Source organism: Choloepus didactylus, chromosome 4, assembly GCF_015220235.1.
Source record: "Choloepus didactylus isolate mChoDid1 chromosome 4, mChoDid1.pri, whole genome shotgun sequence".
Lineage (NCBI taxonomy): Eukaryota > Metazoa > Chordata > Mammalia > Pilosa > Megalonychidae > Choloepus > Choloepus didactylus.
This window is the reverse complement of record NC_051310.1, coordinates 77,418,098-77,433,761: the sequence shown is the minus strand read 5'-3', so window position 1 is coordinate 77,433,761 and position 15,664 is coordinate 77,418,098. Positions and strand designations below refer to the sequence as shown.

Genomic DNA, 15,664 nt, shown 5'->3' with positions numbered 1-15,664 from the left:
TCAAAACTCTGCCTTCAGCTTACGTAAGACCCTATACTTTCCCTTTATAGCGCTTGCTTATTTGTCTGCTGGTATTTGATTAATAGTTGACTCCCTTCCTAGACTGGAGTTGCTTTTTTTTTTTTTACTCTTGTTATTCACTTTTTGGTAATGTTGGACAACCTAAATTCAGCGTAGAAATTCCAGGAAGCATTTTTGTTACTTCTCTGAAAGGGGAAGCAGTAGGGGGAATAACCAGCCCATGGAAATTTGGGTTAATGGCCTGGCATCATGGTAGCAGCATTCTTTGTTTGGTCTTTTGTAGCTCAGTAATTAATTTCTAATCCCCTCAAGTTCCAGACCAAAGTGTAGGATCTCCCTCGTGCTTTCTGCATGTGTCTTATCTTGGGCATGTGCAAGTAGCCCTAGAAATCCCCTGTTTATGCAGTTCCAAGTGTCCCCTCTTTCTTAAGAAACAGTTTCCTCATAGTCAGGGCACTGCTCTCTGTGTCCTTCAGCCGGCAGTCCCTTGTCCCCCAGGCAGCACAAGCTGACTGCTCTCCAGCATTGTTCTATAGGAGAGCTGGTGAGCTGCCTTCCTTACACAGAGCAAGTTCTGGGCTGGCAAGTCCCTCAAGCCACAGATTGGACCAGACATACATGCTCCCAGTATGTGTATGAGTATGTATATACCACATTTTGTTTATGCATTATCCATTCATCTGTTGATAGACACTTAGGTTGTTTCCACCTCTTCGTGACTCTGAATAATACTGCTATGAACATTGATGCACAAGTATCTGAGTCCCTGCTTTCAATGCTTTTTGGGTGTATACCTAAGAAGGGAATTGCAGGGTCATATGATCATTCCATGTTTACTATTTGAAGAACTATCAAACTATTCTCCCTAGTGGCTGTACCATTTTTTATCCTCACCATAATGTACCAGGGCTCCCGTTTCTCTGGGTTAGTTATATTTTTTTTACATTTAGAGCCCTAATTTATTTGGAATTTATTTTTTGTTCATGGTGCAGTGCAGATCTAATTATATCTTTTTCCAAATGGCTGTCCAGTTGTTCTAGCATAATTTATTAAAAAGTATTTTTAATCCAGTGATTTGAGGTGCCCCCTTGCTCATATACACATTTTCCATAGGTACTTGGATCTGTTTCTGGATTTTCCATTCTTTTCCACTGTTGTCTTTTTCTGCTTATGCATCAGTGCCACACTTGTAATTGTTAATTTAATTATATAAACATTTTAATGCCTGGTAGGGCTAGTTACCTCTAATAGTTTCTTATGCAGTATCTTCCTGAATTTCGCCTGTTATTAAACTTAAATGGAAATATACAATGTGTATTCTTTTGTCTGTCGTCTTTTGTTCAACACCAGAATTGTGAGGTTCAGCCATGCTGGTTTGTGATTGCAGTTTATAAATGAATGACATATCTGTATAATATTCCATTGGGTGAATATTGCATGATTTATCCATATAGATGGTTTCTGGTTCTTGGCTATTAAAAAATAGCGATTTTGTGAACATTCTTGTACATGTCTTTTGGTGAGCGTGTGTACGCACTTCTTTTGAATGATCATAGAGTATGCTTGTTAGATATTGCCAGGTTTCCAAAGCAATTATACCAATTTACACTCTGCCAGCAGTGTGCATTCTGATCAGATTTTTCACTAACATTTAGTATTCTTCATTAGAGCTTATTCATGGTTGTATAGTAGCATTACATTGTGTTTTAAATTTGTATTTCCCTGTTGATAAATGAGGATGAGCACTTTTGCCACATGTTTATTGGCCATTTGAATAACCTCTTTTGTGAAATACTTCCTCAAGCCCTTAAACCATCTTTTCCATTAAGCTATCTATGTGTGTTGATGGTAATTCTTTGTATATTCTGGTTATGAATACTATATTATATGTGTGTATATATATGTATATGTGTGTGTATATATATGTCAAGTTACTTTTATAACTCTGTTTTATATGAAAGTAAGTGATGCTTCCTTGTATATGGAAAAAGTCATAAATTTTAAGACCTAAATAGCTTGCCTTAAAACTGGTATAATTACTCCCTTATTGATCTTTGTTCCATTATACTGCCACCTTAATGGTAAGATTTTCAGCTTGGAGGTTCCTGGTCACTTACTGGGTTAGAAAGGTCCTTAAAACCCCAAATTTTGTGATTGATTTCTCAGATCTTCCTGGAGTTAGTTTGGAGGGTGCTTACCTGAGTAATTTCCTTCTAATCTTACCCCATCAAACTGGTGTTTAGCCATTTGAGCAAAATTATGGCAAGATTTTGTTTACTCCCTTTGCAAGTTGAATCATGAGGAAGCTCACAGATGTGCCTAAGTGAGTCTTAACAGTTGAAACACAGCTTGTCACCTTTTCATCTTAGCATTTAGTGATTTGTTTAATATAGTTTCAGAGTTTAAAGTGAAGGAAGGAGGCTGAGTGTAAAGAAATGTGGCCTGTTGAGTCTAGAAATTTTGTCTATTTTTCATTGAGTACTTTGGTTATCTTGGTTTTTCATATTTAGTTTTAAAATATATCTTATTTAGAAATTGGAGGGATTTAAACAATTTTTTATTTTGAATTAATTTTAGAGAAAATTTGCAAAAATGCTGCTGAGTTCCCTTATATCCCTCTCTGCACTTCCCTTAATGTTAACATCTTACTTAACCATAGAACAGTAATCAGAGGCAAGAATTTGATATTGGTACAATAATATTAATTAAAATTACAGACCTTACTTGAATTTTAGCAGTTTTTCTGTTCTAGGATCCCACATTGCATTTAGTTGTTATTTCTCTTTGGTCTCTTTCAGTCTGTAACAAGATTCTTGTCTTCTCTTTGCCTTTTATGACCTTTACTGTTTTGAAGAGGATTGATCAGTTTATTTTGTAAAATGTCCTCCCATTTGTTTTGTCTGTTTTTGCACCATTAGAATGAGATGATGTATTTTGGGCAAGAATACTGTAAAAATAATTTTGTGTCCTTGGGGCATCATATCAAGGGGTTTATGATTATGATGTGTCTTATTACTGTGGAGATCTTTACCTTGAAAAACACTTTAAAGTTACCGTGGTTTAGTAATTGATAATAATCTTGGAGGAGATACTTTGAAGCTATGCTAATTGTCTTACTCCTCAACCTTTCTCCATCTTTGGCTCTTACTTGCAGCAGTTTTTGAGTTTGCCTAATGGTAATTATATTTCTCTTTTCCCTTCTACATTTATTAATTGGAATTCTATTGTAAGGAAGAACTGTTCCTTTCCCATTTATTTATTTGATTATATCTTTATGGACTCATGAATATTTTTTTTATTCTGTTGGTTGAAATCCAATACCATCATTATTTTGTTTCACAAATTGTTTCGACTTTGGTCACTAGAAACTCCTTCAGGTTAGTTTCTGTGTCCATTAGACAAATACTTCTATTGATAGCATTTTCTTATTTTTTATTGCATTTTTATTGAGATGTATTTGCATAACTTGTTAATTTCTGGTGCCACACGATATTCTAAGTTCATGTTGTATTTTCCTTGCAACAGCCCTGGATCAACCAGAAGCCCTAGTTCCTTTTATTTGAAGAATGATGTTTAGAAATTAAGATCACCATGCTAGGTGTGCTCATAGCTATTGGGCTTTGATTGCTAGGAAATATAATATGTGTATGCATACTTTGTGCATCTATGCATGCCCAGGTCTCTTTTTCTTTCTATCTCTGCATATACAGTAAAAACCATGAATTTATACTAATAACTTGTATTCTGATTTCATGCCGTAGAGTTCACTTTAGCCTTCCCCCTTTTTTATTGATAACTTTCTTCTCTGAGAAACACAGCTCTCATTGCCTACAATATATTTACTTATTTGTTTACTTCCATAGTATATACATAAAATAGTTTCAAAATTTTCCCATAGCCTCAGGGAAAAGACTTATTCTACTAAGTGTTCTAGTTTGCTAATGCTGCTGGAATGCAAAATACCAGAAATGGATTGGCTTTTATAGAGGGGGTTTATTTGGTTACACAGTTACAGTCTTAAGGCCATAAAGTGTCCAAGGTAACGCATCAACAGTCAGGTACCTTCACTGGAGGATGGCTGATGGCATCCAGAAAACCTCTGTTAGCTGGGAAGGCACGTAGCTGGCGTCTGCTCCAGAGTTCTGGTTTCAAAATGGCTTTCTCCCAGGACTTTCCTCTCTAGGCTTCAGCTTCTCTCCAAAATGTCACTCTCAGTTGCTCTTGGGGCGTTTGTCCTCTCTCAGCTTCTTCGAAGCAAAAGTTGGCTTTCAAAGGCCATCTCCAAAACGTCTCTGTAAGCTGAAGCTCCTCTCTCAGTTCTAGTGCATTCTTCAAAGTGTCCCTCTTGGCTGTAGCTCCTCTTCAAATATCACTCACAGCTGCACTGAGTTCCTTCTGTTATGTCAGCTCATTTATATGGCCCCACTGATCAACTTAGGCCCACCCTGAATGGGCAGAGCAACACCTCCATGGAAATTATCCAATCAGAATCATCACCCACAGTTGGGTGGGGCGCATTCCAAAGAAACACTCAAAGAATTACAATCTAATCAACACTGATAATGTCTGCCCACACAAGATTACATCAAAGATAATGGCGTTTGGGGGGACATAATACATTCAAACTGGCACACTAAGTTACAGAATTTATGTACAGTTCTCTTCATCTTTGGCCTTACAGCATCCAGTTAAGATTGTTTTTGACAGTTTAGATTTTCTTTCCTACCTTCTTCACTGTGGCTGTTTTATTCACTTGTAATGCAGTTAGATTCATTTATTGCTGATTGTATCCATTTTGGGTTCCTCTCACAACTGTTGGTTTTAATTTTTTTTTTTTTTTTGATATATGAAGGATATGTCATGAAAACAATATTGTGGTTCTAAGAGTTAGAGCTACACAAAAAGGTGTACTTAGAAATGTCACTCCCTCTTCTTCCCTGCTACCCATTCTCTTCCCCCATTTTTTCTACCTGCAAAGAATTTGAGAGGTTTTTTAATTCATCTTCAGCCATAAGAAAATGCCATGCCTAAAAATAGTTTCTTCTTAATAAGCAGAGAGTGCTCTCGATTTTTAGTTTCCCAGAATATCCGCAACTGTCCCTAGTGGGAATTTATCAATGTTTAATATTTAATGTTTGCTCTGTTCTTAGGACAGCAACTAATATAGCAACTTATCTGTGAACTTACATTTAAGTAACCTTCAGTTTGATCAACCAAAAATTCTAGATTGTCTTTCTTCCAACTCTTTATATTCCCCAGTCATATCCATCTCATCATTTTTCTCCTTAATTGTCAGCCAAAGGGTGGACACAATAAAGTATTTGAAAATGTAACTGAGTACAGTGGAGTCTTGGATGCTAAATTTACTGAATTTCTATTGAGACCTTTCATCCAGCATTTGCTGCATTGTGACTTTGATTATTATTTTAATTCTTAAGCTCTGTGAGTTCTTATCTTGTATTGTTGAAGTTTGTTGAATCCCTGAGTGTCTCCAGGACCTCGCTTCATTTGCCTTTAGACCAATCTTTCTTTTTCTTTTTTTTTTTTTTTTAACTGCTTTGGGTATCTCCATTCTGAAAGTTTAAATGACAGCCCTTCACATCATTCCAAATGTATATTTTCCTCTCCCTTTTAAACACTTGCACTAGTCCCTTTCTTTGTACTTCATTTGCTTCATAGCAGTGATCACAATTTGAAATTAAGTACTTAATTAGAAGGACAGTGAGGGGCAAGGATCATCTGTTTTATTCACTAAAACTTGTATCGTATCTCACCTTAAGTTTTTGACTCTAGTGCCATTTCAGTAGGTGATTTTGCTTTCTGTTTTGGAGGGAGAAAAAGCCACAAAAATAGAAACAACTTGGAGCATAAAGTAATTTAGAAATAATTTACTATAGCAGCCTTACTCACAGGAGGAGCCGAGAGAGCAACAGAGTGTTATTATACATTCTTTACTTTGCTACTTGGTTTTTCTTCTGGGGGACTGCAGTCATCAAAAAAGGGTATTCAGTATACTTTATTTAAGAGATCATACCAAATAATTGTATTTTAGATAAATAATTTTAACAATATTTAAAGGTCTAACCATTTAGAAATTATGGACATTCTATGATGTCAGAAAAACATTGATCTCAGAAAATTGATAGGTCTTCAGTTTTGTTTTGGTGTATTTCCCTGGACAGTAAATAATGCTTTGTATTAGCTTTTTCCTCTTGGTTTTCACATGTCCTCACAGACTACTTCTCACGTTCTTTTGATTCTTCCTTTCCCCCACCTAAAATACTGGTAGTCCACAGGGTTGTCTTAGTCTATATACTGCCTTTGGTAATTGGATCTTTTCATGTGGCTTCAGTATTTAGTCTTTGTTTATTATTTTCAGATCCTTATCTACTCCAGATTTTAGTCTTGATCTCCAGACCTGAATATCCAACTGTTTGCTGTCTGTATCTCTGCTTTGGTATTTTCACAGGCACCTTAAACTAAGCATGTCTGAAACTGAATTTGTAATCTTTTTCTCCTGCTTTTCATCCACTTCCCAAATTCAGAAACCTAAGAGTCATTTTTCACTCCTCACTCCTTTTTACCCTAACTTTCTAACTGGTCTCCCTGCCTCAAATCCATCTTCTACATAACAGCCTTCAGAATAAGTTCTTATTATGTCATTACACTGCCTCAAATTCCTTAGTGTCTTCCCATTGAGTTTAAAGTTCTTTGCATTATGAAGTCTGTTGTGATCTGGTACCTTTGCAGCCTCTGTTTTTACCGTTTTCCTATTTCGCAAATTGTACAACTCGGCTATATCAAAGCCACCGTTCTGTGCAACATCACATAATTTTGTGGACATGCTCTTTCTTTTCCTGGAACATCATCCCTGGCCCCCATCTCCCCCTATCCTTCAAGCTTGAACTCAAATGTTGCTTTCTCAGGGAATCAATCTTGGATCTTTACAGCAGGCCGGGTCCTCTTCCACCCTCCATACCATCTACACACCATTTATTTAGTGTTATAACTCTCTTTTAGCTCCTAGGGAGGGGCCAACTGTCTTGTGTTTTCGTTGGTCTCCACAGCACCTAGAATATCTGATAAATGCTTGTTGAATGAATACGTGAAATGAGTAGGCTGTTTTTGAAATTACAGCTACAAGGATAGTAAAACTTAATGGGCTGTATGTCTAGATAATATTCAGGAGTTAAAATTCTTTACCATTTGGAGAGTACTTGGCTTTATTTTATTTTAGATTTGATCTTCTCCCAATTCTAGGTTCATTCTTTCTTGTCTTCCTGTCTTTTCCCACTTTATCTGTAATCAGCCCTTAAAGGACAGTGAAACTGCCTGGAATTGGGGCCTATGATTTTGGCAAGAAGCCCTTCAGAGTTGGTGATCTGAGTAGTGTCTTTGCCAGCTGGAGCTTAGGACAAAGAAACCAAACAAATTCTTGGCCGATTCTGAAATGCAGCTTTTTGCTTCTTCAGAAATTGTGATTCTAGTCAGTTGATGCTGATTTAAAAATGTAAGCAGAACTCAGAATCCAGCAACCATGAATTATAATCACTCTTGATGCCTGCAGTGCTTTACTAATTATCGAATTTGTAGCCTGCTTATTGAAATTGTAGTCTAATAAAATTTTAGAACTAGGTAAGACTTTTTCCTTGGTAATTTAATCAGATTCCTTATTTTATAGATGAGAAAAACTGAGACCATGTATCCAGTTAATGGCAGATTTGGGCTCTATTCTTGTTATTTCTGGTCTAAACCATTTACTTTTTAACGGCATCTTTCAAAGTTCCTAGGGAATGATAGTGCTGAAATCACATTGAGAGAAATAGTACACTTTTTCCTTGGTCTTCCCCAAACCTACATGCCTTAAGAATGAGGCTGTTGATTTTGCAGAATGTCCTGGTAAATTACATTATGCATACTATGTGTGTTTTGCTTTTCGAGAAATGACAGGTAAGCAAATTTACAATAAGGATATTAGATCTTAAAAAGTATTTATTTCAGTAGGCAATAGTTGAATGCAGTAAAACTGTACAAAACTGAAAAAATAAGCTTTCCCCCACTATGGTTTCCCTTTCCCCACCCTAGAGGTGTTTGTGATGTTCTTGTCCAAAAGAAGCCCTGTCCTTTTTTTCTTAAAGCATCAGAATTCTCACTCATTAATGAGAATTTTTTCTTTATGTAATGCTGATGAAAATAGTGTTTTAAAAAATTTACTGATACTAAAAAAATGTTTTCTATCAGTATTAGCTTCATGTTTTTACTATGAGAAGCTCCTTAGTTTTTCCCCAACATTTTATTATGATAATTTTCAAGCATATAGCAAAGTTGAAAGAATTTTACATTGGATACCTATATCCTGACCACTAAGATTTTACCATTTTCTTTCTTTCTTACTCTTTCTTTCTTTCTTTCTCTCTCTTTCTTTTTCTCTCTCTTTCTCTCTTTCTCCCTTTCTCCCTTTCTCCCTTTCTCCCTTTCTCCCTTTCTCCCTTTCTTTCCCTTCCTTCCTTCCTTCCTTCCTTCCTTCCAGAAGTTGTAGGTTTACAGAAAAATCATGCATGAAATAGAGTTCCTGTATACTACCCTATTATTAACATCTTGCATTAGTGTGGTACATTTGTTGTATTTCTTTTACTTTTTTTTTTTAATTAGAGAAGTGTAAGTTTACAGAATACATAAAATACAGGATTCCCATACACCACCTCACCACCAACACTTGCACTGATGTGGAAAACTTGTTAAAATTGATGATGGCACTTTTTTGTAAATCTGTTTTTTAATAGTAGTTATATTTGTTATAATTGTTGAAAGATTATTAAAGTGGTACTAATAACTATTATCCATGGTTTACATAGGGTTATTTTCTGACATATTCCCAACCTAGTATTTATTATTATTATTAGTTTGTATTTCTTTATTTTATTGCTCATCTACCCTTTCACTGGATAAAGAGGGTGCCAGTCACAAGATAAAAGCTACATAGTTATACAGTCATTATCAAAGATCAGGGCTACTGGATTACAGTTCCACAGTTTCAGGTATTTCCTTCTGGCTGCTCTAATAAAGAAGAAACAAAAGAAATATCTATATAATGAGTCCGTAGTCATAATCATTTGTTAAGCCCTAGTTTGTCCTTTACAACTCTTCCCTTTCCTTTGCTCATTCTCTCAATCTTTAAGAATATATGGGGAGAAACTAACATGGTGGCTAGGTGAGACAGGGCAAAAAACACCTCTGTGAAAAACACTAGATAAAAACCAGGAAGTGACCCAGAATACCGGTTACAGCGATGTGCCAGCTGGACGAGATCTGCTAGTATCACAGGGGCCGTATACTTGGTGAAACTGGGAGTCTGCGTTCTGAAACGAGTGAGTAAGCTGGCTGGAAGACCCGCAGCTGCGCAGTGGTCTGGGAAAGTCAGGGCTTAGCATTTGGAGAGCGACTGGCTCTTTTAAAAAAAAAAAAAGAAAAGAAAAGAAAACCCAGGAGCGGCTGCAGTTGCGGGAGTGGGAACCACGCAGTAAAACACAGCAAGAGGGGGCTGGGCCGGCTTCTCGGTGTCTGGCCTGGAGGATAGTCCGCTGCAGATACCCTCGGGGCCGGTGGAACGGAGGAGAGAGCTGGAAGCTGAAAGAAACCCCACGGCTCGCAGCTGGTTCCCCAGAGGGCTGGATAAACTCCTGCCCGGGGCTGTGCCCACAGCCCAGAGCCCCACCAGTTGTCCCGGAGCTGGGAAGGAGGAACTGTGCGAGGAGGGGGGTCGAGACGCCCCGTTCGGCCATCTTTGCTTCAGTCTGAGAGCGCCGCTGCATGCCTGGCGGCCCAGGGCTTCCCTTGAGGGACGGCGCGCACTGGTGACGTAGCACAGCATTCCCTCGGCCGAGCTCCTGGAGGATCACGGCTGGGAGGGGGGACCCACTTGGAGAACCCAGGGACGCTGTGCCAAGTCCGGTGGTTTGTGGGACAGCGACAGAGAGGGTCTGGGGCTGAACTGAAATGAAGGCTTAGACTCTTGCGGCGGCCTTGAATCTCCGGGAACCTGGGGGATTTGAATATTAAAGCTGTCCTCCCTCCCTGGCCACCCGTACACATGCCCCACATTCAGGGCAGGTGGTGCCAGCAACACACCCAAACTGAGTTCTCCAACTGAACCCCACAAGAATCATTTCCCCACGCACCGCGGGAACAAGGTGGAGAACTGATTTGAGGGGTATAGATGAGTCACAGACGCCATCTGTTGGTTAGTTAGAGAAAGTGTACATCACCAAACTGTGTTTCTGAAAAATTAGATTGATATCCTTTTTTTTTTTTTTTTACAACTTGAAAGAACCCTATCAAGCAAAACAAATGCCAAGAGGCGAAAAACAACAGAAAGTCTTAATGCATATGATAAAACCAGACGATTTGGAGAATCCAGCTCCAAACACACAAATCAAGGTATCGGAAGAGACTCAGTACTTAGCAGAATTAATCAAAGACCTACAATTGAGGAATGAAAACATGGCAAAGAATTTTAAAGGACATCAAGAAGACCATGGCCCAGGATATAAGCGACATAAAGAAGACCCTAGAAGAGCATAAAGAAGACATTGCAAGTGTAAATAAAAAAATAGAAGTTCTTATGGAAATAAAGGAAATTGTTGGCCAAATTAAAAAGACTCTGGATATTCACAATACAAGATTAGAGGAAGTTGAACGTCTCAGTGTCCTAGAAGTCCACAGAACAGAAAATGAAAGAACAAAAGAAAGAATGGAGAAAAAAATTAAAAAAATCGAAATGGATCTCAGGGATACGATAGATAAAATAAAATGTCCAAACTTAAGACTCATTGGAGTCCCAGAAGGGGAAGAGAAGGGTAAAGGTCTAGAAAGAGTATTCAAAGAAATTGTTGGGGAAAACTTCCCCAACCTTCTACATAATATAAATACACAAAGCATAAATGCCCAGCGAACTCCAAATAGAATAAATCCAAATAAACCCACTCCGAGACATATTCTGATCAGACTGTCAAATACTGAAGAGAAGGAGCAAGTTCTGAAAGCAGCAAGAGAAAAGCAGTCCACCACATACAAAGGAAGGAAACATAAGACTAAGTAGTGACTATTCAGCGGCCACCATGGAGGCGAGAAGGCTGTGGCATGACATATTTAAAATTCTGAGAGAGAAAAATTTCCAACCAAGAATACTTTATCCAACAAAACTCTCCTTCATATTTGAGGGAGAGCTTAAATTTTTCAGAGACAAACAAATGCTGAGAGACTTTGCCAATAAAAGACCTGCCCTGCTTCAGATTCTGAAGGGAGCCCTACCAACAGAGAAACAAAGAAAGGAGAAAGCGATGTGACAGCATGTTAAAGTTGGTGGATTGGGCTGTCGGGGGAGGGCGGCAGGATATGATGGAATTCTGTGTATGGGGTCAGTATTGTTTTTGCAACTGTTCCTATAACTTTGAATTTATTTCAAAATAAAAAAAAAAGAATATATGGGCAGTGACCATTCTAACTTCTTCGTGCTGAAAAGGGGTGTCACCATGAGGTAGAGGAATGAAACTGGTTGATGTTCTTGGAGAGACTGGTACCTCTGGGTTTTAGGGCTTATCTGACATAGGAATCTGGAAGCTTTAAGTTTCTGAAAAAATTAATAAGTAAAACTTTTATAGAGCCTTAGAACATAGGATGTTCCTTAGAGTTTTCAGGAATACCGTTGGTTGGGGCTTGGCATACTGTGGCAAATTGCAATATCTGACTGAAGCCTGCATAAGAGTATCCTCCAAAATGACCTCTTGACTCTATTTGAAATCTCTTAACAACTGAAACTTTTATTTTGTTTCATTTCTTTCCCCCCATTTGGTCAAGAAGGCATTGTCAATCCCACGATGCCAGGGCCAGGCACATCCCTGGGTTATGTCCCACATTGCTAGGGAGACTTACATCACTGGGAGTCATGTCCCATGTAGCGGAGAGGTACCATTATCACTTTGCTGTATTTGGATTATTACATATCTTCTTGTCTGTTCATCTATCCATCCCTCATTCCATTCAGAACCTACACATTAGAATTGCCCGATGTTACAATCAATCACAGAGAGAAATTTGCTGCTACTGAAGGGAACTAAAGGCTGAGGAGTGGAGAGATGATAAGGTCCATGGATTAAACTTTTTTAATCCTTGTTTAAAAAAAATACGAAATGATAAGACACTCCTTTATATTATGGAGTTATATAAATATAAATATATAAATATTAATATAAATATTACATTAATATTTATATATTAAATTGGGTTAGTAAACTGTTTAAGAGCCTCACTAAGCACCCTTTTAAAGGTTTCATCATCTATTGCTTTCTTGTGCAGGGGTTTCCTTTCAGTTAGATCAATCTAATAAAGCTATATTTGACTTCAACAGATAAATGAGCTATTATATAACCTTTTGGGGGAAGCCTTTGAGTTGGTTGAGATGTATACTTTTTTCAGTTCCTTCAAAGAAAACCCACATTAATGTTAACTTGGAATGCTGGGAACAGTTGTGTTTTAGTATTTTTCCCCCTTAACTTGTATAAGCAAAATAATTTAAATTTCTCTTATATATCTCTTGGAGGTTGTACATTAAAATCTTAATGTGTAGATCCTTTAATAACAGTAGAATAAATCCTTCTTATAATGAACTGTAAGACGGAGTAATCTTAAGTATTGATTGTCCTAAAAGCTGAGTTAAAAATAGATATCTGAAATTTCTAGTAGGAATGTGGCTTAAAATATGTTGGCAATTTGTTCTGATTGGAAATGGAAAAAGGGAAGCAAAAAGATAAAAACACCTGATTAAAAAAAAAACCCTTCACTTTGAAGATGATCACTGCTAACATTTGCATATCCTTTCATCCTTTTTTTGTACTCATGTTAAAACAAAACTAGGATGACAGTGTACAAGCTGTGTCATAACCTGCTTTCTCCCCTTAACTTTAAATGAATTTCCCTGTTTAGTTAATATTCTTACTGTGTGGCCATTAAAACTATATGGAGGATGATAAACTGTTTCATACCAGAGTGTGTTATTAGGAAGAGTAGATGACTGTTTTCAGATCACTTTCAGTTTGGGCTGTTAGGAAAGGGATTGAAAAGTCAGATGAGGTGGCTGTTTAAGCGGCCTCCCTCCCACCCCAGCCGTCAGGTCTGGCCCATGCCCTGTCCCAACCCCCTGCCTGGCCCATTCCCACTCTGCCCTGCCAAGTGGTTCCACCAGGCACATACGGCACCTGGAGCAGCTCAAGCCCATGAGGGCTGCGCACCTGGCCCGTGAGGAGGAGTTCAGGAATCTATTCCAGCGATGAGAGATACTGATGCTTTAGAACTGTACAGTTTGGAATACATTTGGAAGGAAGCATTGACAGTACTCTTATTTGGAGAGTGAGGAACACATAGGAATCAAGGACAATTTCTGGGATTTGATCTGAAATCAGCTGGTCATAGGAGTGATTTCTTCAGGAAGTTTTGGGAGGCTTGTTGTACCCTGTCAGGTTCGTGAACCATTGGGCCCAGTCAATGGCCACTACAAACCAATTTGCTGTGAACATGCTATTGTTACCCACATGGATTCCTCATTGTTCCAGCCATTGTGGGCAGTGCCTTCCTTCATTGGCTGTCCGATGACTGCTGGGAAAAGGTAAAAGCATGGATTTATGGAGTGGGCCTCTGGGCTCTCTTCATCATAACCACCGTATTTCACAATGTACCATGGAGAAAGAGCCACTTAAGGAGAGTAGAGTATTGTTTTCATATGTGATAGAATGGTTATCTATTTCTTTATTGCTGCTGCTTATGCTCTATTCCAGTTTGCTAAAGCTACTGTTATGCAAAATACCAGAAATTGATTGGTTTTTGTAAAGGGGGTTTATTAGCTTACAAATTTAAAGTCCCGAGGCCATAAAAGTATCCCAGCTAAGGCATCAACAAGACATTACCTTCACTGAAGAAAGGCCGGTGACATCCAGAACACCTCTGTCAGCTGGGAAGGCATGTGGCTGGCGTCTGCTGGTCCTGGGTTGTGTTTCAAAATGGCCGTCTCCAAAGTGTCCCTCTCAACTGATGCAAGCTCCTTCTGTCTGTGAGCTCTTTTATAGGGCTCCAGTGATTTAATTAAGACCCACCCTGAATGGATAGGGTCTGTATCTCTATGGAAATAATTTAATCAGAGGTCTCACCCACAGTTGATTGAGTCACATCTCCATGGAAACACCCAATCAAAAGATTAATGTCTGCCCTCACAAGATTGCATTAAAGAGCATGGTTTTTGGGGGACATAATATATCCAAACCAGCACATGCTCCATGGTTAAATCTCCGTGAACTTGGACCCCTGACATCTCGTATGTGTTGATTTATCTGGCTCTTGACAGCTGGAGAAACCATTTATGTATTTCTCTACCATGAAAAGTGTAAGTTGGTTTGGCTCTTTTTGTATCTCTCAATGGGATTTTCTCCAGCCTTGTGGTGACATCAATGAATAACACTGTGGCGGGGGTGGGGGTGGGGTGGGGCTTAATTTATTGCTTGGGAGTTCTGTTCTTCAGGAGTGATGATGTCATTCCATTTGCCCATGCCTTCCAGCACCTCTTTGTGGCCATAGCAGCTGCAGTGCAACTACCACACCATTTGGAAATATCTTTACCACAGTCTTAGAGACTTAATGAGACATTTATGATCAATCTGTACTAGGTCTCTAAACCAGTATTATTTCAATTATGACACTTGGGAGTAGGGGAGAGCTGAAAATTGCACAGAAAAAAAACCAAAGACAACTGCACTGACTTTATATCTTTTGAGTGTAATTACTTTGAAAATATAAAAACTGTGTTCTGGAATTATCCCCCCTCACAGTAAATACGTAGATAGGGAACTAATTATTCATTCCATCCCACTATCATGAAGGACTTGGCCAACTGAGGTTTACAAACCAGAATTTTGTATTTTCATTTTACAGATTTTGCTGCATGATTTTTCTAAGTTCTAGGTCAGGTTGTAAAAGTCAGTGCAGTAACAAAGCTTTCTTTTTAAGAAAAAAAATGTTTCTATCACTTTCCCATTAGCTGTGTAAAGAATCATGGGCAGAACGTACACTGCTTTTTACTACATCCTGGCATCGCATGGTTATTTTTTAACTAAAAATTTTAGATTTTGGTAAATTTTTAAAAAATATTCCAGTGACTCACGTCTCTGTGTATCTTTATTTATGTGAATTTTTGAAGTTGGCAGTCAACTTTTCACAAATGAACACACATTATACCTGCACTGATAGTTTTATTAAATGGGGAGAAATTTCCAATTTTTAAAAACTGAAGTTTTCCAAACTTTTCTGCCAACCTCTGACTCTGAAGTCAGTGTTGTTTTGGGCCATACACTTTGTCTAGTGGGGTTTACCAGTGATGGAAAAGTATTTTGATATCAGTAACTTTTTCAAAAGATTCAACTTTTTCTCTATGCCTTTGCATGTTTTCTTCAGGATCTCTTTCAAACACTGGATGAATGTTCACGTCTGTGTTATGATAGTATTGCTGAGAGCTGCAGTGAGCAGTTGCATTTCCTGTTTGGGGCCTGATGGTTAAGGCATTATCACTTAGCTTTACATAATCAGTTTGGTGTTTATTTTA

At 38.2% G+C, this 15,664-nt stretch overlaps 1 protein-coding gene and 1 pseudogene across 5 annotated transcripts in view; both read left to right on the top strand.

Annotated features, from left to right (window-relative positions):
* TJP1 (tight junction protein 1) overlaps window positions 1–15,664 on the top strand; it is a 112,168-nt gene that overhangs the window by 10,096 nt on the left and 86,408 nt on the right. The window lies entirely within an intron of this gene.
* Window positions 7,965–14,718, top strand: LOC119530883 (annotated as a pseudogene).